Consider the following 25113-nt stretch of genomic DNA (forward strand, 5'->3'; position numbering starts at 1 on the left):
TTGGGCTGAGACCCTTCATTGGGACTGAAAAGGAAGGGGGAAGATGCCAGAATAAGAAGGTGGAAGGAGTCACAAGATGATAGATAAGCCAGGTGGGTAGGGGGAGATGATGTAAGAAGCTAAGAGGTGAAAAGTTGGAGGGCTAGAGAAGAAGGAATCGGACAGCAGAGGACAGTAGACCATGGGAGAAGAGGAAGGAGGAGGAACACCAGGGGAGGTAATGGACAGGTAAGGAGAAGAGGTAAGACTGGAGGATTAATGAAGAGGGAAGCGGGAGGAGGAAAAAAATTTACTGGAAGTTGGAGAAATTGATGTTTATGCCATCAGGTTGGAGGCTACCCAGGTGGATTATAAGGTGTTGTTCGTCCAACTTAAGAGTGGCCTCATCGTGGAAGAAAATGGGGATTGGAATTAAAATGTTTGACCACTGGGAAATCCTGCTTTTTGATGCAGGATTTGACAAAGGTGCTTGACAAAGCTTCCCTCCAGTCTATGTTGGCTCTCACCAATATAGAGGAGGCTTCATTTGGAGCTCTGGATACAGTAGACAATCCTGAATGGAGGTGAGGGTGGAAGTGAATGGTCAACTGTAGCAGTTCTTCCGCTTTAGGGATAAGTTCCAGAGGGACATCAGTGGGGAGGGGTGAATGGACGAAGGCATCTTGGAGGGGAGTAATCCTTGCAGGACTCCCTGAGGGAGAAATAAATAAATGTTTGGTGGTAGGGTCCTACGGAAGATGGCAGAAATAATGGAGAATGATGTGCTGGATGCAGATGCTCATGGGGTGGTAGGTGAAGACAATAGAGAAACTATCCCTGTTAAGGTGGCAGGAGGATGGGGTGAGCGTGGATGTCCAGGAAATGGAAGAGATCTGGGTGATGGCGGCATCAATGGTGGAGGAAGGGAAACATTATTCCTTGAAGGAGGAGGATATCTTTGATGTTCTCATCCTGAAAACAAATGAGGTGAAGAAATGGGGATTGGTATTTTTACAGGAGACAAGGTGGGTAGAGGTATAGTCAAGATTGCCATGGGAGTTGGTAAGTTTATTAAAGATATTGGTAGACAGTTTGTCTCCAGAGATGGGGACAGAGATCAAGGAAGAGAAAGATGTCAGGAATGAACCGAGTGAATTTAAGGGCAGAGTGGAAGTTGCCCTTGCAAAGTTGATTAAATTGACAATGCCAGCATGGGTGCAGGAAGCAGCTCCAGTGCAGTGTTGGGGAGGATTACCGGGGAAGGCTTGAATGTGAACTGTTCCGCATAGTCGGTGAAAAGGCAGGCATAGCTGGGGCCCATATGGGTGCCCATGGTTACACCTCGAATTCAGAGAAAGTGGGAGGAGCCAAAAGAGAATTTATTCAGGGTGAGGACGGGGCAGGATGGTGGTGGAGTGGAGTTGGCACTCAGCAAATTGAGCAGCGCTTGTGGGAGGAAATACGTTTCAGGTAGAAACCCTGCATCAGGACAATCACATATATGATGTCATAGTTGCCATGTCAAGCTGCGATTCTTCTGGAGAAGATGCTTTTTATGGTGCATCAATTATAATTGATCAGGGTCAATTATCTAAATTGATCAGGGTCAATTATCTAAATTGCTTTAGCCTCCTGCAGAAGTAGAGGCACTGATGAGCTTTCTCGGCCATGGTGTTGATGTGGTTGGACCAGGACAGGATATTAGTGACGCTCACCCTAGGAACTTGAAGCTCTCAGCCTCAGAACAGTGCTCAGTAGATGGGAGCATGTGTATCTCCTCCTAAAGTCAATGACAATTTCATCTGTTGACATTGAGGGAAAGTTTGTCATGACACCACATCTTGTATCGTTATTTGAGATATGGCCTTCTACGATGGTATCATCTGTGGAGTTCAGGCAGAATCTGTGCATTGATGACATGGCTGATGCTGATTAAAGCATTGCTTAGCCCGTATTGATCAGTTTACGCATTAGAGCCTGCTTTGCTAAGTTGTAGCACATGATGATATTTTTACAAGCGCAGAAGTCACATTGGTTTTATTTGTTATGTGGAAGGAAATGGGGACAGCTACCATGGTAACTTTTCAAATAGTTGTCAGAATTTATTTTCAAAAGGAGCCCTTGAGCTTTTTTTTTTGTAATTATTTGTTGTGCACTGCCAGTTCTGTTTATGTGCCATTGGTATTTTTGGGTATTCTTGTTTTGTTACTCACACCCATTACCTAATTAATGTGGGAGCACCTTGAGTGCACCTGGTTGGATTTTCCAGTCGTACCTTCAGGCATCTGTGTAAAGCACATCATAAGAGTAAAAGCCGGGCGCTTGAGCATCACTGAGGCATCGATCATCCTTTTGTAGATGGAGATGAGGTAAAATTCAGCTGGCGAGCACCTTACATATGTTAATGCAGGATTATTCGATGGCGGCGTTCTAGTGAGATGTAAAACCTGCTGAAGACTTGCAGGCATTCAGGCATGGTTCTCGCTGAAGACCAGTATTCACAATTGACAAATTGGTGTAACTGGCTTGTTTTCTGGGATACAGAACAACATGCTGTGAAGATCTCCTGAAGACACGCAATCAAGACCAATGGAGAAAGTCTTAAAAGGAAGTATTAAACTGGTTATGACATTTGTGACACTCTGCAAAGTGGAAAAGTTGTAGATACTTGAGTTAATGTTACCTGAAGTAATTTTAGACTTACAAATTAAAAGTTGAGATGCAGTATAATACTATCTGAATTAGTAAGCACTGCTGTTCAGCACATTGGTCTTCATTAAGGATAGGAGTTGTGACGTCATGTTACTGTTAAGCAAGTCGTTGGTGAGGCTGAGTTTGAAGTACTGTGGAAGATTCGTTCACCCTGTTATAGGAAAGATGTTGTTAAAACTGGTAAGAAGCGATTTGAGAATGTTGCAAGGACTAGATGGCCTGACTGAAAACGAGAGGTTGTCTGGGCTAGGCCTTCGTTCCTTGCAACGTAGGAGAACGAGGATATCTTATGGATACAAGAGATTCTGCTGATCTAAAGAGCTTGAGAAAGATTCAGAGTGCTGGAGGAACTCAGCAGGTAAGGCAGCATCTATGGAGAGGAGTAAACAATTGATGTTTTGGGCCGAGATCCTTCTTCGGGACTAGAAAGGAAGGGGGCAGAAGCCAGAATAAGAAAGTGGAGTGGGGGAAGGGGAAGGAATACAAACCAGCAGGTGATAGGTGAGACCAAGTGATGGAGGAGGTGGAGAGTAAGGGAGGGGGGTATAAATTGAGAAGCTGGGAGGGGATAGGCAGAGGAGTTCCCGGGAAGAACAGATTGCTGTGGTAGAAATCTTTAAAATGATAAGAGGCATAGATAAGGTGACTGGGTTGGGAGATGGTGAAGAATCCAAAGATTGGGGACAGAAATTTAGGGTGACAAGGGAAATGTTTAAAAGGGATGTGAGGGGCAGCTTTATCACCCAGACGATGTGAGTATATTGAACGAGCTGTCAGAGAACGTGGTTGCGGCATAAACAATATTATCGTTTGCAAAGCACTTGGAGAAGTACATAGAGGGGCAGTGCTTAGAGGAACACGGGGAATTAGGACTAGCTGGGTGGGCTGAAGGGGCTGAGCTGGACTGCTCAATGCTGTAAGAACTATAGAAACACCTCTGATGTATAAACTATTGTGATGTTGAGTGCAGAGATGCTTATAAGGTCATAGACCAGTTTAACTCAGTTACTAGATATTGCATCTTTCCATAGCTCCCTTGCTCTACTTAGTGCCTTTGCTGCGATTTTCCTGTTGGCAATCCCTGTACCACAGTGACCGAGAGGTGCTGAGGTAACTCATCCCACATCCACTGTAGCTGCCTCCACATGGGTGTCTCTCTCCTTTTCCTTCCTTGTCTCTCTCCCCTCCCCCTCTCCCCCCTCCCAAGTTCATGATGTCCTGATATGCTGGTGGGTATTCAGAGTCCTGATATTGACTGGAGAATTCCATGTCTTTCAATGTAGGCCAACTTGCTTACATCCTGGTTTTGGGAGTTCTGAGTGACCGATAAGGCCGATAAAACAGTTATAGCACAGCAGCAGGCCCTTTAACCCACCAGTTTCGGTGCCGGGTTCAACTGAAGCTTGTCTCTTTCTTTCTTTTTCAATCTTTTTATTGACTTTCATATATAAAAAAAACATAACATAATAATGAATAGGTTATAAGTGCACTAGACTTGAAGTTGAATTAATAAGATAACAATATCCTATTAAAATATCAACAAAAAAATAGTACATTAATCAATCAAACCTATAATAATTATACATGAAAAAGAGTAAGAATAATCATCAAAAGAAAAAAAAATTTAAAAATACAAGAAAAAAAATATATATTGAAAAAAAAATAAAAACTAAACTAAACTAACATGGGCAATAACAACAGTTTATATGTATATGATAGTGTCAAAAACTCCGGAACTCCATACCAGAACAAGAATAAACAGAGAGAAGGTCTGGAAGAGGCCAAATTAATTCATATGAAAGTGTCGAATGAACGGTCCCCAAGTTTCTTCAGATTTAATTGATGAATCAAAAATAGTGCTTCTAATTTTTTCTAAGCTCAGATAAGAAATAGTTTGATAGAACCACTGAAACGTGGTAGGAGGATTTACTTCTTTCCAATTTTGTAATATAGACCTTCTGGCCATTAATGTTACAAAGGCAATCATTCGTCTAATTGAAGGGGAAAACCGATTACCATCCTCATTTGGCAGTAATAAAATGTGGTTGTAAATCAATATTCCAAATTGAGGAAATGGTAGCAAATATGTCCTTCCAATAGTTATATAAGGTGGGACATGACCAAAACATGTGAGTCAATGAAGCCACATCTGAATGACATCTGTCACATTGAGGGTTAATATGAGAATAGAATCGAGCAAGCTTATCTTTAGACATATGAGCTCTATGTACAACTTTAAATTGTATTAAAGCATGTTTAGCACATATAGAAGAAGAATTAACCATTTGTAAAATTTTTTCCTATTTTTCTGTTGATATATTGAAGTTCTTTTTCCCATTCTTGTTTAATTCTACCTGATATTTCTGGTTGTATCTTCATAATCATATTATAAATAAGAGCCACTAATCCCTTCTGACAAGGATTTAAGGTAAAAATCAAATCTGAAAAATCTATCAAAGTTGAATTGGGGAAGGATGTAAAAACTTTATATAAAAAATTTCTGATTTGTAGATATCTAAAAAAATTAGATTTAGGTAGCTTAAATTTGTTGGAAAGTTGGTCGAAAGACATCAAACTACCTTCAAAAAAAAGATCACGAAAACATTTTATACCTTTCCTTTTCCATATGCTAAAAGCTTGATCTGTCAAAGAAGGTTTAAAAAAGAAGTAAGATAGGGCTATCAAGAACAAAGTTTTTCAGAGTAAAAAAACTTACGAAATTGAAACCAAATTCGTAATGTGTGTTTGACAATAGGGTTGGATATCTGTTTATTGAATTTAACTAAATCAGCAGGAAGAGAAGAACCAAGAACGGAGAATAGAGAATATCCCTGTGCATCATTGCATTCTAAATTTACCCACTGTGGGCACAATGGTGAATCCAAATCTAATTTCCAATATATTAAGTTTCGAATATTATTCGCCCAATAGTAAAATCTAAAGTTAGGTAAAGCTAAACCACCATCTTTTTTTAGATTTTTGTAATTGCCTTTTACTTAACCTGGGGTTTTTATTTTGCCACACAAATGAGGAAATTTTTGAATCAATGTTATCAAAAAAAGATTTAGGAATAAAAATTGGTAAGGCTTGAAATAAATATAAAAATTTCGGTAAAATCATCATTTTAATAGCATTAATCTGATCAACTAATGATAAGGATAAGGGAGACCATCTTGTAGTAAGTTGTTGAATTTGATGAAGCATAGGTAAAAAATTCAGTCTGAATAAGTCTTTATATTTCTTGGTAATTTTTATACCTAAATAGATAAAGTTATCAGTAACAACTTTAAATGGTATCCTGTCATTCAATAAAGTTTGCGCGTTTAAAGGGAATAATTCACTCTTATCCAAGTTTAGTTTATAACCAGAAAAACTACCAAATTGTGCCAACAAGGATAAAATAGTGGGAATAGACCTGTCAGGATCAGAAATATATAACAACAAGTCATCAGCATAAAGTGATAACTTGTATAACTTCTCATTACGGGTAATACCAAAAATATTAGGAGATTCACAAATAGCAATGGCTAAAGGTTCTAATGCGATATTAAATAATAAAGGACTTAAGGGACAACCTTGTCTCGTACCACGAGATAATTGAAAAAAAGAGGATCTGTAATTATTTGTAAGAACAGAAGCAACAGGTTTATAATATATTAATTTAATCCATGATATAAAATTAGGACTAAAATTAAAATTTCTCAAAGCATTAAATAAGTATGTCCATTCAACTCTATCAAAAGCTTTTTCAGCATCTAATGAAATATCACATTCTGGGGTTGTGGGTGATGAAGTATAAATTATATTAATCAATTTTCTAACATTAAAAAAGGAATACCGATTCCTAATAAAATCAGTTTGGTCTTCTGAAATAATCTGTGATAGTAACTTTTCTAACCTAAAAGCTAAAATTTTTGTAAGAATCTTAGAGTCTACATTTAATAGCGATATAGGGCGATAAGATGCACATAAGGTAGGATCCTTATCTTTTTTAAGAATTAGAGAGATAGTAGCTTCATAAAAAGACTGGGGTAATCTCTTCTTAGCAAATGCATCATTAAAGATTTCACATAACCAAGGGGAAAGCAAAGAAGAAAAAGTTTTTAAAAATTCTATAATATAACCATCAGGACCAGGAGCTTTCCCTGAATTCATTGATGAGATAGCCTCTCCTATTTCGGCCATAGAAATAGGAGCATCGAACAAGCTCCGATCTTCATCTGTCAGTTTGGGAATATTCAAATTGTTAAAAAAAAATTATCCATCATGGACAGATCGCCATCAAATTCTGATTGATATAAAGATTTATAAAAATCTTGGAAAGTGTTATTGATTTCTTTATGATCGGTAGTCAGATTACCATATTGTTTATGAATTTTAATAATTTGTCGCTTAGTCGAAATAGCTTTTAATTGGTTAGCTAACAATTTACCAGTTCGATCACTATGAATATAAAATTGAGCCCTGGTCTTAATTAATTGATTCTCAATTGAAGAAGATAATAATAAGCTATGCTCCATTTGAAGCTCAACTCTCTTCTTATAAAGTTCTTTAGTAGGAGTCACGGAATAAATCTTATCAATTTCTTTAATTTTATCCACTAATAAAGCAATATCTAAATATCTTTGTTTTCTTTTACCAACGGAATATGAGATAATTTGTCCACGGATAAAAGCCTTAAAAGAGTCCCAAAGTATTCCTCTGTCAATCTCTTCAGTATAGTTTGTTGAGAAAAACAAGTCAATTTGCTGTTTTATGAAGGTGATAAATTCTGGATCTTGAAGCAAAGTAGCGTTAAGTCTCCAAGATCTAGTATTATTGGAGGAGTCCAAAATCATGATAGATAACTTCAAAGGTGCATGATCTGAAATAGCAATAGAATCATATTTACAATCAGTAATATCTGTTAATAAACGATGATCAATAAGGAAATAATCAATTCTAGAATAACTGTGATATACATGTGAAAAAAACGAAAATTCTTTATCTTTAGGGTTCAAAAACCGCCATATTTCAGTAATTCCCGAATCAACCATATTAATAAGTAAGGCTGATCTATTCAGAAGAATTCGAATAGGTTTAGATCTATCCATCAAAGGATTCAGACAACAATTAAAGTCTCCACCCATTATCAACATATATTCATTTAGATTAGGAAGGGAAGTAAATATTCGATTAAAAAGTGAGCCAGTTATCAACAAAAATCTGCCCTGTGGATCAGAAATAATTTCATGATGTGTAAACGAAATTGAGGGGTCTATAAAAATAGACACACCCCTAATTTTGGGGGTACAATTCGAGTGAAATTGTTGACCCTGCCAGAACTTAAAAAAGTGTTGATTATCCTCCCTCCTAATATGGGTCTCCTGTATAAAGATAATATTAGCATTTAGTCTATGGAATACTTTAAATATTTTTTTACGTTTAATCGGATGATTTAAACCATTAGTATTCCAAGAGATAAAGTTAATAGACTTATCCATCATGCTAATATTAATTGTATATATCATAAAAGGTTAAAAAGACACATAACCCATAATTCAGGAAGAAGGAAAAATGATTCAGGAGCAACCGGAGAACATGACACCTCAACAATATTAATAATTTAAAGTCGGCCCATAAACTAAAAGCAAAAAAATATAAAGTAAAAGCGTGAAAAAAGATCCCTACCCCCTCCCCCAACCCCACGAAAAAAAGCCAAGCGGCAGGCGCATAAACTAATACTAATATTACCCCCATTTTCAAGATGGCAACTTCATGAAAAGAAAGAAAAAAGAGACTATATTACACCCAGATATAAATACAGGGTTGTAAAATGAAAAATGAAAAAATAATATAAATAATATAAAAAAGCAAAAGGTCATTAATAAAAAAGGATAAACATTGAAGTTTAAAATAGTGTAATATGCCTTTAAAAAAAGATTCCATATTCAAATATAAGAAAATGACGTTTCAAAAACAGAGACTTATGGGAAGAAGAAACGACATTTTGAAAAGATATAAATGTAAATTCACCAATCTGTTAAAAAATTTTTTTTTAAAAAAGGTCATCAAAATAAGATTAAAAAAGGATTCAATAACCACTACAATATATAAAAAAAAGGTCCAAAAATTCAAAACATTCGTCCCATTCTCAAATGCAAGCAAATAAACGCTTACAGAAAGCAAAGTCTTATGGGAAGAAGAAACGACATCTTAAAAAATAAATCATTATTACAAAGTCTTAACATGTATATCTAATCCAGAGGGAAAAAAATTAAGAAAAAAGACATTATAGTAAAATTAAAAGAGCATCTGTAAATCATGATAATAAAAAAAACCAGGTCTACAGACCAAAGTAAAAAGCTATACCGCAGCTTCATAAGTTAAAGCCTAAAACGAAATGGCATCTTCTCTCCAAAAATTCTTCAACATTACACATAGTTCAACTTGTACTTGAAGACCGATATTCTTCAACGAATTTTTTTGCTTCCTCCGGAGTATTAAAGAGGCGCTGACTGTCGTCACTCAACGTAATTCTGAGATTCGCTGGGTATCTTAAAGCTTGTTTAAGTCCAATTGAATGAATCTCTGCCATCACTGGTTTAAAAGCGATTCTCGCCTTCATCACTTCGAATGAATAATCTTCAACCATACAAAACTTGTTGCTTCTGTGAGAAATCATACCTTTCTGACGAGCTAATCGAATTAAAAGCTCTTTCTCTGGAGGATAATGGAGACGGACAATCACAGCTCGTGGCTTGTCTCTCGAGATCGAAAATCTCGAAACTCTGTGGGCACGATCAATAGTAGGTTTAGCCCGCAAAGCGTCCTCGCCAAAAATTTCCCACAATAAGTTAGAAAAATATTCAGTTAAGTCACCAGACTCAACATTTTCGAGAAATCCGATAATACGCAAGTTCTGTCTGCGAGTTCGGTTTTCAAGATCGGTGATTTTAAACTTATTCTGCTCCACTATTTTAGCAGTCGACCGTACCTTCTGCTCCAATGTTTCGATTGTACGTATTTTTTCACAAATTAACTTGTCAAGAGTCGCAAACTTTTCTTCATGAAGTTCAATATCTGCTGCCTGCGATTGAAGCGTGGTATCAAACGATCTAACGACTTCTTCAAGCTCAGACATTTTCGCAGTAAGTTTATTTTCCAGACTTGCAAGTTTAGTGTCCAGAAGACTAGAGATTGCTTCAAGAGATAGAGGGTCTTTAGACGATTTCTTAGATGCAGACATTTTAAGTTTGAAAATATTAAATCAAGTATTATTTTAGAAAAGAAGTAAATCGTAAATATCAACCCATGTAATTAAGTACGAAAAGATTTGATTAAAGGGTGATTATAGTTTAAAAAATGAAGAGCGCCTAAGAGGCAGATGTCTACGTCGCCATCTTGAAACTCCGCCCCCCGAAGCTTGTCTCTTTGTGCATGGATTCGTTCCCAGCATATTCATTTGTCTATTTCAAACACCGCTATCCCAGCACCCCACTCCAGGCAACCTTTACCCACTGTGTTAAAAAAAATTCTTGCCCTTTACATCACCTTTTACCTTTAAAGGTCCTCTCTCTCATTTAGAATGCATTCCTGTATTGGATGACATTTCCATACTGAAAACAACACTGACCATCTACCATACCTTTGCCTCTCATAATTTTATAAACTCTGTCAGGTCTCCTCTCAGCATGCAGTGGTTCAGAGAAAGCCACACAAGTTAATCTGACCTATCCTTACAGCTCTTGCCCTCTAATCCAGGGAACACCCAAATGAAACTCATCTGCATTTTCTCCATAGCTTTCACGTTCTTCCTGTAGTGTGGCAATCAGAACTGAATGCAGTCAAACCAGAGTTTCAGAAAGCTGCAACTTAATTTCCTGACTCTTTGAACTCAGTGCATTGACTCATAAAGGCAAACGTGCCATAAACCGCCCTTAACACACCATCAATCTGTGCAGCCACTTCCAGGGAGCACACATCACCCATGTGAAGATGGGTATCACTTGTACAATGCCATTACACTTTATATTACATAATATAGGCAGCTGTTCACTTGGGTGGGGCCATTCCATTCCCTTATCACCAACAGCATGCACAAAGATGCTTTTTATCTGTCCTGACTGCTGTGAAATTGTTACTCACACTCCTGAACTTATGATGTTCGGAGTTCCTTGCTTTGGTAATTTGGTGGTAGTTTGATTCCCGTTGACCCTCGCCAGTTTTTATCAATACACATATTCAGATTCCCCACAGCTAGTTATGTTACTGCAAGAAACAGCTTAGCATGTGAATTAACCAGTAAGTTCAAAAACCCCACCCATCCTGGTCATTTTCTCTTCTCCCCTCTCCCATCAGGAAGAGGGTAGAAAAGCCCAAAAGTTCATACTGCCAAGCTCAAGGACAGCTTCTATCCCACTGCTACAAGACTATTGAATAATCCAACATACAATAAGATTGACTCCTGACCTCACAATCTGACTGTCATGACCCTTGTACCTTCTCGTCAGGCTGTGCTGCACATTCTCTGAAAGTGTGTTCTGGGTTCTGTCATTGTTTTCCGCTGCACTACCTCGATGCACTGCCATCATGAAGTCATCTGTTTGGATGGATTGTGAAACAAAGTTTGTCACTGTGCTGAGGCACAGTGACAATAATAAACCAATCACCACTGCTCTAGCACAGCTCTGGAAGTGGGATTCCAGCAATGCATTTTATTGGTCCTTTGGAAGGCTGACTGTTGAACTACTGCGCTATGGAATGAAGCAACTTCCCAGATAGATTTGGTAATGAAAGCTGGTTTTCAAAGTTCAAAGTACATTTATTATCAAAGATAGTATACTATATACAACCTTGAGATTAGTCTCCTTACAGGCAGCCACAATTCAAAGAAGCCCAATGGAACCTATTAAAAAAAAGTGTCTAATATTCAATGTTTTGGAAGACAAACCGTGCAAACAATAAAAGTAAGCAAATAATATTCAGAACTGAAGTTCACGGACGTAAGTTCACAGCCACGAAGCCCATCATCACTGCAGCTGATCCAGGAGCCCGTTAGTTGCAGGTCACAGCCTCAGTTCAGGTCGGAGATGAGTAAACCTCACGGAGCAGTGAGCTGAACACTAGCCCCTCCCTCTCCTCCGGCCCTCACACCCTGACCTTTCCAATCTGGTACGGTGGCAAACCTCAGGTCATTCTTTATTCTTGGACCCAGGCACCTCGCCTCGGTTCTGCTGATCGAATCACCCCAACATTCGCTCCAGCAAAGGCTCGTTCCCCTCTCTCAGGCCCAGGCCTCACCACCTCGATTCTGCCCATACCCATCAGCTGCAAATGTTCTGAACCTTGGAGATTTCGGTTCACACTGCAAAAATGCCAGGTCGCACAGACGGTTCAAAAGCTCAGCTCTGAAAAGGAAGTTATAGGTAATTGATTGCAGTGATTGTATCCGAGAAGGAGAGTATTTAATGCAGTAACTTATAGTTTTGTTTGCCTCCAGTAAGTTGTTGCTGTGCTTTACCAGCTCCATCTTAACTGGAGTGACATTAATGCAGTGGTCCCCAATCTTTTCTATGCCCCACAACACTAGGAAATGTTTGATTAATGTTCGCACCCCCTACAAAAGTAATATCACATTTGAAAATGAAGAAGTCTAATTTCTAATTTTTGAACCACATACAATAATGTGGGTGAAAAAATTGGACTTTAAAAAATAAGCTTTTAACTCAATGCATAAAATCCAAATATAAATTGAGCAATTAGATTCTAATTTATTCAGAAAAAATTGTAAACAGTAAAATCAATCCCAATTGTGAACATAAAATTCAATGACTTCTTTGCTCCTGCTTCTCATTCATGATTTGGTCAAAACGTGGAAATTTCTTGCTGGCTGCGATCCGCAGGTCTGTCTGTGGATTCAGGCGATTCCTAGATTTTGTCTTGATTGACAAAAGAGAACTGAATCCAGATTCACACAAGTATGTTGTTGCAAATGGAGTGAGGACACGGAGTGCTTTTCCACCAAGTTTTGGGAACATATCCAGTGCTGCACACCAAAACTCCTCCAAAGTCTTGCTTTCAAATTGCATTTCAAGAGCTCGATTTGTCCGCAAGTCAATAAGATCTTCCTTCAGCTCTTCATCATCTGACATTTTCTCCAAATTGTAGGAATATGGATTCATGATCCATTCTTCTGAAATCTTCAGGTCTCCAGCAGCAAAATATCCATCAAAGGATTCTGACAGCATTTCCAAATGAGCCACAATTTCTTCATGCACAGTAGGAGTTATGGATCCAGCATCATCAACTATCTCTTCTAGTGAAGGAAAATCTGGGAGATTGCCTCTTTCCATCCTTCGACGCCAAAGACATAACCTTTCTTTGAAGGCATTCAACTTTTCACCATCCTTCAATATGTTTATCCCTTTTCCTTGAAGAGAAACACTCAGGTCATTCATACGAGTGAAAATGTCAGCTAAGTAAGCCAGCATTTGGACGAATTCCTGTGATTCCATTGCCCCAACCAGATCACATTCACGCTCCTCCAGAAAAACTTAGATTTCTTCCCATAGTTCAAAGAAGTGGGTTAAAGCTTGTCCTCGTAACAAACAATGGACTTCTGTGTGGAAAAGGAAAACTGGATGCTCACTTCCCAGATCCTCACAAAATGATTTGAAGATGCGATGGTTCAAAGCACGCCCCCTGATCCAGTTGATGATCTTCACACAAGATTCAAGGACTTTCTTCAAATTTGGAGGCAATGTTTTTGATGCCAAAGCATGCCGATGAAGAAGACAATGTGTAACTTGCAAGTCTGGAATCTCCTTTTTCATCAAAAGCCAGATTTATTTCCAAGCATTGCAGGTGCCCTGTCAGTGCACACAGAACAAATGGCTTTGATATCTAAATCATGTTTGGCAAGGAAGTCTTTCACCAGCTGCATCACATCCTTTGCAGTTGTGTTTGTTTTCAGATCTTTACAAAACAGGAAATCTTCATTTACAGCAACATCATTGACATACCTCACTAATGTGATGAGTTGACTACAACTGGAGACATCAGTTGACTCATCCAACTGAATAGAGATTTTAAGAGGACTAGCTCTGACATCTGAGATGACTTGGTCCAAAATATCTTCACTCAAATCACTGATTTGGCTGTGAATGGCATTATTTGATAGGGGCACCCGTTCAAATTTTTTTCTTGCTTCTTTGCCCAGGATACTTGTTGCCATTTCCAGTGCACGTGGCTTGATGAGATCTTCCGCAATCGTATGGGGCTTCTTGGATTTGGCCACTTTATATACCACTTGGTATGAAGCAAGAAGTGTTTCAACAGAAACGAAACCTAATTTTGGAAGAGTTCCTTGTGAATCAAAACGAGCTCTTTTGATTTTCAATGACCCAACACCATGTCCTTCAACATCAGCTCCTCCATGCTTGTTCTTGAAGCTTGGATGGCTTCAGATTTGAGTTGGAAAACACAACGCTACAAAGAATGCACTGGGGTTTTTTGCATGCCATTATTTCCTGTTGTGCAAGTGAAACCAAAGCACACATAGTCGTCATTCCATTTCCTTCTTGTTGACATGATGAAGGGTTAGGGGTAAAGAGAAAAATATGAGCTAAGTCAGGGATGACCGCTTTACTCAACCAGACACGCCTATAGCAAAGTATCGCGAGAAATATGCTTTTGAATATTGTATTACGATATTATCTGCGGTTACACCAAGATAAATCGTCAGGTGGAAATGCTATGGGGACGCGACACGACTTATTAGGCTACTCTCTACTGAATTTACACATCTATTTCCAATGATTACCGGAGATATGAACTCCCATCACACGATTCAAAGTCCTCGGTGCTGACCATGATACCTCCTCAACTAACATAATTCAAAATTATCAACGATACAAGAAAAAAACCTTTTAAGAGATTTTAAAAAACCTTTGAAATTCAAAAACTTCTTTAATGCATTGAGACAAATACGAATGATTGACTTCAGCTGCTTTTTATCAAAATGCGGCTTTTTAAAATATTACAATTGAATAATTTACCTACTATCTGCAGGTTTGGTTTTAACACAAAATCGTAACTTGATGGTTGATTCAGGATGTATGAAGATTTTGGCATTATGAGATGATTTTTAACTCTGAGATGTAACCTTCTAGCTAACATCGATGAGACTCCTCGGCTCTGAGGTGTAACTTCCCAGGTAACACTGATGAGAATCCTCAATGCTGACTCGGGCAGCGGGAGACTGGAGTGTGCTTGGGGCAAACGTTACTACCACTTCTTAAGGCACACTGGCAGCTGGCTGAGTGATGACTCATCACTCAAGGACACAAGCCACTCTTTGTCGCACCCCAGGTTGGGAACCCCTGCAATATATAATATAGAAGAAAAATACAAAATAAAATAATAAATAAGTTAATCAATTACAATATACTGTACATTGAATAGATTAAAATTGTGCAAAAAGCAGAAATACCATACATTTAAGAAAAAGTGAGGTAGTGTCCAAGGGTTCAATGTCCATTTAGGAATCGGATAGCAGAGGGGAAGAAGCTGTTCCTGAATCGCTGAGTGTGTGTCTTCAGGCTTCTGTACCTTCTACCTGATGGTAACAGTGAGAAAAGGGAATGCCCTGGGTGCTGGTGCTCCTTAATAATGGATGCTGCCTTTCTGAGACACCACTCCTTGAAGATGTTCTGGGTACTTTGTAGGCTAGTACCCAAGATGGAGCCAACTAAATTTACAACTCGCTGTAGCTTCTTTCGGTCCTGTGCAGTAGCCCCTCCATACCAGACAATGATGCAGCCTGTCAAAATGCTGTTCATGGTACATATATACAAGTTTTTGAGTGTATTTGTTGACATACCAAATCGCTTCAAACTCCTAAAGAAGTACAGTGGCTGTCTTGCCTTCTTTATAACTACATTGATATGTCGGGACCAGGTTAGATCCTCAGAGATCTTGACACTCAGAAACTTGAAGCTGCTCACTCTCGCCACTTCTGATCCCTCTATGAGGATTGGTATGTGTTCCTTTGTCTTACCCTTCCTGAAATCCACAATCAGCTCTTTCTTCTTACTGATGTTGAGTGCCAGGTTGTTGCTGCGGCACCACTCCACTAGTTTGCATATCTCACTCCTGTACACCCTCTCGTCACTACCTGAGATTCTACCAAATATGGTTGTATTGTTAGCAAATTTATAGATGGTATTTGAGCTATGCCTAGCCACACAGTCATGTGTATAAGAGAGTAGAGCAGTGGGTTAAGCACACACCCCTGAGGTGCTCCAGAGTTGATTGTCAGTGAGGAGGAGATGTTAATCACCAATCTGCAGAGATTCTGGTCTTCTTGGTTGGGAAGTCAAGGATCCAGTTGCAGAGGAAGGTACAGAGGCCCAGGTTCTGCAACTTCTCAATCAGGATTGTGGGAATAATTATATTAAATGCTGAGCTATAGTCAATGAACAGCATCCTGACGTAGGTGTTTGTGGTGTTTGTGTTGTCCAGGTTGTCTAAAGCTGTGAAGAGCCATTGAGATTGTGCCTGCTGTTGATCTATTGTGGCGTTAGAAAATTGCAATGGGTCCAGGTCATTGCTGAGGCAGGAGTTCAGTCTAGTCATGACCAACCTCTCAAAGCATTTCATCACTGTCAATATGACTGGGCGATAGTCATTAAGGCAGCTCACATTATTCTTCTTAGGCACTGGTATAATTTTTGCCTTTTTGAAGCAAGTGGGAACTTACGCCCATAGCAGTGAGAAGTTGAAAATGTCCTTGAATACTCCCGCTAGCTGGTTGGCACAGGTTTTCAGAGCCTTATCAGGTACTCCATCGGGACCTTCCACCTTGTGAGGGTTCACTCTTTAAAGACAGTCTAACATTAGCCTCTGAGACAAATGCTTCCCTCTTGTAGGGCACAGTGGAGATCAGTTTTAATCATAAGACATAGGAACAGAATTAGGCTATTCAGTCTATCAAGTCTGTTCCACCATTCCATCGTGGCTGATTTAATATCTCTCTCAACCACATTGTCTTGTCTTCTCCCCATAACTTTTGATGCCCTGACTAATCAAAAAGCACTCAACTTGCGTCTTAAGTTGGCTTGGAGATCACAAAGCTGGAGGTCATTCAGTGTTCAGAGACACAAGAGGAAGAGTTGAATTAATTAAGTAGCAAACAATGGATCATAAAAAAATGGCCCAAAGCAGAGATGGTACTGAACTAGAATCAGAATTAGAATCATGTTTGTGAAGACAGAGCAGTACTGCGAGCTTTTGGCACATTGGCCTTTGTAAATCAGGGCACTGAGTACAGGAGTTGGGATGTTGAAGTTATATACGACATCGGTGAAACTAAATTTGATTAAAGATTGGCTTTATCTATCACCTATAAATCCAAGCATGCAGTGAGTTGCATCATTGACCAAAACGGTCTAAGGATGTGCTGGGGGCAGCCAGCAAGGGTCGTCATGGTTATAACGCAAACATAGCACTCCCTTGACTTACTGACCTTAGCCTGTATGGGAGGAGACCGGAGCCCTCAGAGAACAGGTAATCCTCTTCCAGATAGGGGTGGGAATTGAACCCAGGTCACAGGCACTGTCGAGTATTATGGTGACTGCTACACTATTATGCCACCTCCGAGTATTGTGTTCAGTTCTGATCCCCAGTCTTTAGGATAGACTTCAGAAGCTTTAAAGAGTGTAAAGAAAATTTATGGAACGGTCTGGACCCCATCACAGTTGGTCATGTCTCTGGGAAGTTCTACAGCCTTGGTTTGGTTGAGCTGGTGGGATGTTGTTCCACACCTTGTTTGGCAACTTACAACCTCATGGAGCCATTTCCTCTGAGGTAACAGTGTAAACGGAAGTATCCCAGTAATGCAGTAACTACTGACTTCCCTTGCTCACCAGACCGAGTGCCCAGTTAATCTGTTTCTGGATCACAAAAGCACATTGTCATTGTATATGTTTCCAGGGGTTTTGGATCTTTTCCCCTCAAACTTCCCACTGTACACCTCCCACAACGTCCAGGCACCTCATAGGCCTCTTACGCCAGGGCAGTATTTCTCAAGCAATGGCACTGTCACAGTATTGTGAAATGCAGCAGTTGCTTCCCACCACAGCAATCTGATCATAACCCAGCAATCCTTCCTCAAGCACTAGAGATTCTGCAGATACTGCTAATCTTGAACAACACGTCAGGCAGCACCAATAGTGAGGAATGAACATTTGGCGTTTTGGGACAGTATCATTTATCAGGACAGGAAAGGAAAGGGGCACAAGGTGAGGAGAGGGGGGAGTACATGCTGGCAGGTAATAGGTTGAAGAGTTGTAGAACAGAGTGATCACAAGGGGGCACAGTGAGAGAGGGTCTCACCGAATTCCTGTTGAAGATAAGATTTAAACTTCTTCAGGTAGGCATCCCTCAAAGAGACTTCACAGTGGAGCAGCAAATTGTAAACACGAGATTCTATAATGCTGGAAACCTTGAGCAATACATACAAAGTGCTGGAGGAACTCAGCGGGTCAGATAGCAAACATGGAGGGGAATAAACAGTCAAAACCCTTCACCTGCTAGTTTGTACTCTTTCCCCTCACCCACTACCTTATTCTGGCTTCCTACCTCTTCACTTACAGTCGTGATGAAGGGTCTCAGTCTGAAACATTTACAGTTTGTTCTTCTGCATAGATGCTGCCCGACTTGCTGAGTTCCTCCAGCACGTGTGTGTTGTTCAGTCCTTGCCACAATTGTTGAGGGTTCAGTCTTGTCCAGCACTTTGACAACCTTCATATCTAAGGATGTGGTGTTCATGTGGGGAAAAGACAGCAGCCAAGGTCAGGGTTGGACCAGGGGTCACTGGAGCTGAGGCAGTGTGACACTCTGCTGCCCTCTAGAGGTGAAGGAGAAAGCTGCCTTTGCTTGCTCTTTCCACTCACTACTTGTTTTAAAGTATCTCCGAGAAAGATAGCGTACTTACCACGTATGTCATTTTATATAAATGTTCTTATAGCAGCAACAGTCTGCTCTTCCAATATTTGTTTTATCGCTTTTTAAACTGAGGTAAACATTAACTTTGGCTTTGGCCTTGGGCCGAGGTGCTTTCCAAGCCAGTCTAAGTCTGTATGTGTAGCCAGTAGAGAAGAAAGTGTTCATGGATAAGATTCAGAGAGTCATCAAAATATACAGTCCTTCAGCCCACCATGTTTGTGCTGTTTTTGCTCTTCCACACTAATCCAATTTGCCCACATGAGATCTGTACCCTTCTGGGCTTTATTTTTGTAAGTGCCTGTTTAAATCCCTATTAAACATCGTACACAGAACTTGCTCCCAGTTCTCTTACCTCTCCTGTTAAAGGAATCTGGTCTTATAAGTTATCAGCCCGTCTATAACGTGAGTATGCAGGAGGTCACATCCTGTTTTAGAATTTTGCATTTATTTCGAACATTTTAGTTTAAAACTTGTAGAATGGAAATTATTTCCTGGTAGTTTCGGTTCTTTCAAAGCTCAGCTTTGTCAGGTCCAGAATGGCTGGCCTTGCACTTTACTGTCTAGCTGCACTGCACTTTCTCTGTAACTTTAACACTTTATTCTGCATTGTTATTGTTTTCCCTTGTGTTCACTGTTGTATGAATTGATCTGTATGGACAGCGTGCAAAACCAAGATTTCTCTGTACCTGGGTGCATGTGACAATAATAAACCAATTTACTGTTGCTGAAATGTATGAATGGCAGTGGTGCTTCACTACCAGCCGGGCTCAATGCCCTTTACGCTCGCTTTGAAAGGGAGGATAAAACCACAGCTGTGAGGATCCCTGCAGCATTTGTTGACCCCGTGATCTCCATCTCGGAGGACAGTGTTAGGCTGTTTCTCAAGAGGGTGAACCCGCGCAAAGCAGAGGGGCCCAATGGAGTACCTGATAAAGCTCTTAAAACCTGTACCAACCAACTGGTGGGAGTATTCAAAGGCATTTTGAATCTCTCACTGCTACAGTCAGAAGTTCTTACCTGCTTCAAAAGGGCAACAGTTATGCCAGTGTGTGCTACCACAACACTTATCATCCTGTAGCACACACAGGATGAATATGGTGATGAATTGTTTTGAGAGGTTGGTCATGGCCAAAGTGAACACTGGTCTTAGCAAGGACCTGGACCCACTGTAACTTGCCTGTCACCATAGTAAATTTACAGCAGACATGACCTCACTGCTCTTGGATCACCTGGACAATGCAAATACTATACCCATGTCAGGGTGCTGTTTATTGACTGCGTTTAACACCACCATTCCTACAAACCTGATTGAAAAGCTACAGAACTTAGCCCTCTGTACCTCCCTCTGCAACTGGATCCTTGACTTCTTAACCAGAAGACCACTATCTGTGGATTGGAACTGACATCTCCACTTCACTGACAGTCAACAGTGGTGCACCACAGGGATGTGTGCTTAACCCACTGTCCTACTCTGTCTAAACCCATGACTGTGTGGCCAGGCACAGCTCAAATGCCATCTATAAATTTACTGATGATACAACTATTGTTGGCAGAATTTCAGATGGTGATGAAAGGGCGTACAGGAGAGAGAGATGCCGGTTAGTGGAGTGGTGTCACAGCAACGACCTGGCACTCAACGTCAGCAAGACCAAAGACTTCAGAAAGGGAACACAAACCAATCCTCGTAGAGGGATCAGAAGTGGAGAGAGTGAGCAATTTCAAGTTCCCGAGTGTCAGTACCTCTAAGGAGCTAAACTGGACACTGTATATTGATGCAGCTATAAAGAAGGCAAGAGAGCAGCTTCATTAGGAGTTTGAAGAGATTTGGTTTGTCATCTAAAACACTTGAAAACCTCTACAAATGTACCATGGAGAGCATTCTGACTGGCTGCATCACTGTCTGGTATAGGGGGGCTACTGCACAAGATCGAAGTAAGTTGCAGAAAGTTGTAAAATTAGTCAGCTCCATCATGGGTATCAGCCTCCACAGTATCCAAGATGTCTTCAAGGAGTGGTGCCTTCGGAAAGTGGCGTGCATCATTACGGATCCCCACCAGCCAGGACATGCCCTCTTCACACTGTTCCTGTGGAGAAGGAGATCCAGAAGCCCAAAGGCACACGCTCAGTGATTCAAGAACAGTTTCTTCACCTCTGCCATCCAATATCTAAATGGGCCCATGAACACTACCTCACTTTTTAAAGATTTTTTTTGCACTACTTATTTTAACTTAACTATTTAATAATTAAGTATATTTATATGCATAATGTAACTAAGCTTTTTCTCTATCATATATTTCATAGTACTGTTAGCATAAAGTTAACAAATTACATGACATATACCTGTGATATTAAACCTGGTTCTGACTTTGTTATGACATTCTTTAATATTCGCTAAGTTGGTAAATTGTTTTAATACTGTCACATATACTGACGTACAGTGAAAAGTTTGTCTTGCTTTGCAGCTACAGATCAGATCGTTACACAGATCAGAGCATTGGAGAAGTACAAATTAAAACAATAACAGAGTGCAGAATAAAGTATAACAACTACAGGGAAAGTGTAGTGCAGGGAGACACAGTTTCGGCTTTCAGTTTGATGCTTGAGAATAAATCCCACCATGTTCAAGACAGCTTCTACTCTGGGCTCTTGTTAAGGACCTCATATATACTAAAGGTGAAATTTCAATCTCTCAATCTCCTTCATCTTGGCCCTTGCACTTTATTTGTCTATCTGCACTTTCTTTGGAACTGTAACACTCTATTCTGGATTATTTTCCTTTCATATTACCTCAATGTACTTGTATATAAAATGATCTGCGTGTAGATCATTCGATGTGTATGGGATGATCTGCGTGTAGATCATTCGATCAGCTTGTGCATGGGATGATCTGCTTGTAGATCATTCGATGTGTATGGGATGATCTGTGTGTAGATCATTCAATGAGCTTGTGTATGGGATGATCTGCGTGTAGATCATTCGATCAGCTTGTGTACGGGATGAGCTGTGTGTAGATCATTCAGTGAGCTTGTGTATGGGATGGTCTGTGTGTAGATCATTCGATCAGCTTGTGTATGGAATATTTGTAGATTATTCGATGAACTTGCATATGAAATATGTGTGTGTAGATCATTCAGTGAGCTTATGTATGGGATGATCTGTGTGGAGAGCATGCAAACAAAAATTTTTCACTTTCTCTTAGTATATGTGATAGTAATAAATGAACAAAATAAAAATTCAGTTCTGTGAACTTACATTGTTCTCTTGAATTGGAACCATCTGAGGTTAATGTACTGAGAGCTATATATTGACAAGTGTGGAATTTAACCAATTAAATCAAATCACAAGGGGTTGACTCTTGGGAGTTAAATTTGTTTTTGTGTTGTAAAATTGTCTTTGGCTTTGTGTTTGCATGTGTACTAAAATAGGTAATTGGTGTATGATTGTCACATGCTGACACACCGTGAAAAGCTTTTGTTTGGGAGCCATCCAGACATCATTCCACACATCAGTACATTGACACAGAATGTGGAATAAAGTGTTGCAGTTACAGAGAAAGTACAGTGCAGGCAGACAGATAACATACAAGGACCAAGACGAGGTAGGTTGCAAGATCAAACATTTACTTTCTTGCGTATGGGAGTTCAGTCCAAGGGCCCTCTGAGGTACTGAATTTGGTCTGATTATAGAGTGAAAAAACAGGGGAAAGCCCTTTGGCTCAGCCTGTCTGTGCTAACCAGGTTTCTTACATAAGTTAATCCACTTTTCCTTCATTTGGCTTATGTCCCACTAAACTCTTGCTCTCCACGACCGGACTCAATGTCTTTTCAGTGCTGTAATTTTACCATTTCCTTTGGCAGCTTTTCCATATACTGAACACTTTCTGTGTGAAAAATAGTTGATGCTCAGATTCTATTTAAATCTTTCCCATCTCTCTTTTCCCTGGGGAAAAGAATTGTGTATTAACCTTATCTATGCCCCTTATGATGTTATCGGACTCTCTAAATAATCATCCCTCAGTCTCCTATATTCGAAGGGATAAAGCCCTGGTGTGCCTATCATCCCGGACTCAGACCCTTGATTCTTGGCAATATTTTTATCAACCTAGAACTTGCAGCATCAGCTGTTTCTCTCTCTCTGGAGGCTGCTTGACGTGCAACTGCTTGCATTATACTTTCCCAGTATCAGGAACATCTTACTTTTATGCTGATGCAGAATGAAGTGTTACAGTTGCAGAGAAAGTGCAGTGCGACCAAACAATAAGGTGTAACAGCTACAGTGAGGCATATTGTGAAGTCAAAGGTTCACCTTTATTGGATGAGTGGTCCGTTCAAGGTCCGATGACAGCAGGACATAAGCTTTTCTTGAACATGTTAGTACATGATGGACTGAATGGCCTTCTCTAACCCTTTGGCTGCTTCAGCTGCTGGCCTGATCTGAACGGAATCGGCGCTTGTCTGGCCATTGGTAAGGCCACACCTGGAGTAGTGTGCATGGTTTTGGTCACTCTGTTATAAGAAAGCCATTGTCAAGCTGGAGAGGGGCAGAAGACATTCATGAGGATGTTCCCTAGACCAGAGGACCTGAGTTTTAGGTAGATATTAGCCTCACTGGATCTTTATTTTGGTGAGAATGAGTGGTGACCTCATTGGTTTATAAAATCATGAGAGGTATCATCAGGAGGTATCTAATAAAGTGGTCAGTGAGTGTATGATTCTCCTGCTCTAGCCCATCCACTCCAAGGTTTGATGTGCACTGCACTCAGAGATGTTCTTCTTGACAACACGGTTGTAATATGTGGTTATTTGAGCGACCTTCACGCTCCTGTCATTCTCCCTGGTCCTCTCATCGACAAGGTATTTTCACGCACAGAACGGCCACTCACTGGTTTCCTTTTTGCTTTTCGCACCATTCTCTGTAAACTTTAGAGACCGCTGTGATGAAAATCCCAGCAGATCAGTAGTTTCTGAGATACTCAAACCACCCCATCTGGCGCCAACAATCATTCCATGATCAAAGTCACTTAGATCACATTGCTTTCCCATTCTGATGTCTGGTCTGAACAACAACTGAACCTCTTGACCATGTCAGCATGCTTTTATGCAGTGAGTTGCTGCCACATGATGGGCTGATTAGATTTTTGCACTAATGAACAAGTGTACAGGTGTACCTACTGAGTGTAGGTTCCACAGTAGTGTGGTGGCTAGTGTAATGCTTTACAATGCCAGCGATTAGGGTTCAATTCCACTGCTGTCTGTGAGGAGTTTGCAGGTTTTCCCCGTGATTGTGTGGGTTTGCTCTACATCTAGGTTAGTAAGTGCTAAGCTGGCGCTGGAAATACAGCGACACTTGCGGACTGCACCCAGCACATCCTCAGAGTGTGGTGATCGTTGATGCAAACAGCACGTTTCTCTGGATGTTTCAATGTGTGCATGACAGATAAGCTTATCTTTGTTGTATGCCTCACCACTACCCCATTTACCTTAAATGAATTTCCTCTGACATTAGACTTTTCTACCCTGGGGTAAACATACTTCCATCTTATCATAATTCCAGAGATCTCTCCACAAGCCAGTGTTTGCCAGATTAGAGAAACAGAGCCACACAGGTCCTTCTGCCCATCACGTCCATTCTGACTGCCATCCACTTGCCTTTTTTCATCCTGTTTGCTATCATTTAGTCTTCTGCACATTGAGACAGTTTCTGGAACCACTGCAGCTCTGGTGAAAATGCTCCCATCATTAATGTCTCAATTAGGGATGGGCAATAAAACTTCGGTCTTTCCAGAGTTATCAAGATCCAAAAATTTAATAAAAACTAGTTAATAGTGGCTTAGTGTTATTGAGACCGCATGGAGTAGGGCCTTCCAGCCCTCTCAGCCCCATTGCCCAGCAACCCCGATTTAACCCCAGCCTAATCACAGGACAATTTGCAATGACTAGTTAACCTACCAATCAGTATGTCTTTGGACTGTGGAAGACTGAAGAAAACCCACGTGGCCACAAGGAAAACGTGCAGACTCCTTACAGGCAGTGACAGGAATTGAACCTGGGTCACTTGTGCTAATCACTACAATACTGTTATGGAATCTGCATGAAATTTGAACAGTTCAGTCAGAACTCCAGGAAAGTTGTGCATGAAGATCCCTGGAGATCAGAAGTTTCTGAGGCACTCAACCCGACCCCTCTGGCACCAACAATCTATAGTAATGGTAGTGAATTGACTGAGTGGTCTTTCTGCTTTTGGGGAAGGATACTACGTGGATTGGAGAGCATGTGTATAAGTAAGATTATGAGAGGTCGAAGTAGAATGGACAGCCAGTGCCTTTTCCCCAGGTGCCAATGTCCAATACAAGAGAGATCCGTTTAAATTGAGTGGAAGGAAGTTTAGTGGAGATGACAGTTAGGTTTTTCACACAGAGAGTGGTGGCTGCCTGTC

General features: G+C 40.3%; 1 protein-coding gene across 4 annotated transcripts in view; it reads left to right on the forward strand.

The window, feature by feature from the left end:
* LOC132398368 (oxysterol-binding protein-related protein 1-like) overlaps positions 1 to 25113 on the forward strand; it is a 278314-nt gene that overhangs the window by 151418 nt on the left and 101783 nt on the right. The window lies entirely within an intron of this gene.

The sequence above is a fragment of the Hypanus sabinus genome, chromosome 1, assembly GCF_030144855.1.
Source record: "Hypanus sabinus isolate sHypSab1 chromosome 1, sHypSab1.hap1, whole genome shotgun sequence".
Classification (NCBI taxonomy): domain Eukaryota; kingdom Metazoa; phylum Chordata; class Chondrichthyes; order Myliobatiformes; family Dasyatidae; genus Hypanus; species Hypanus sabinus.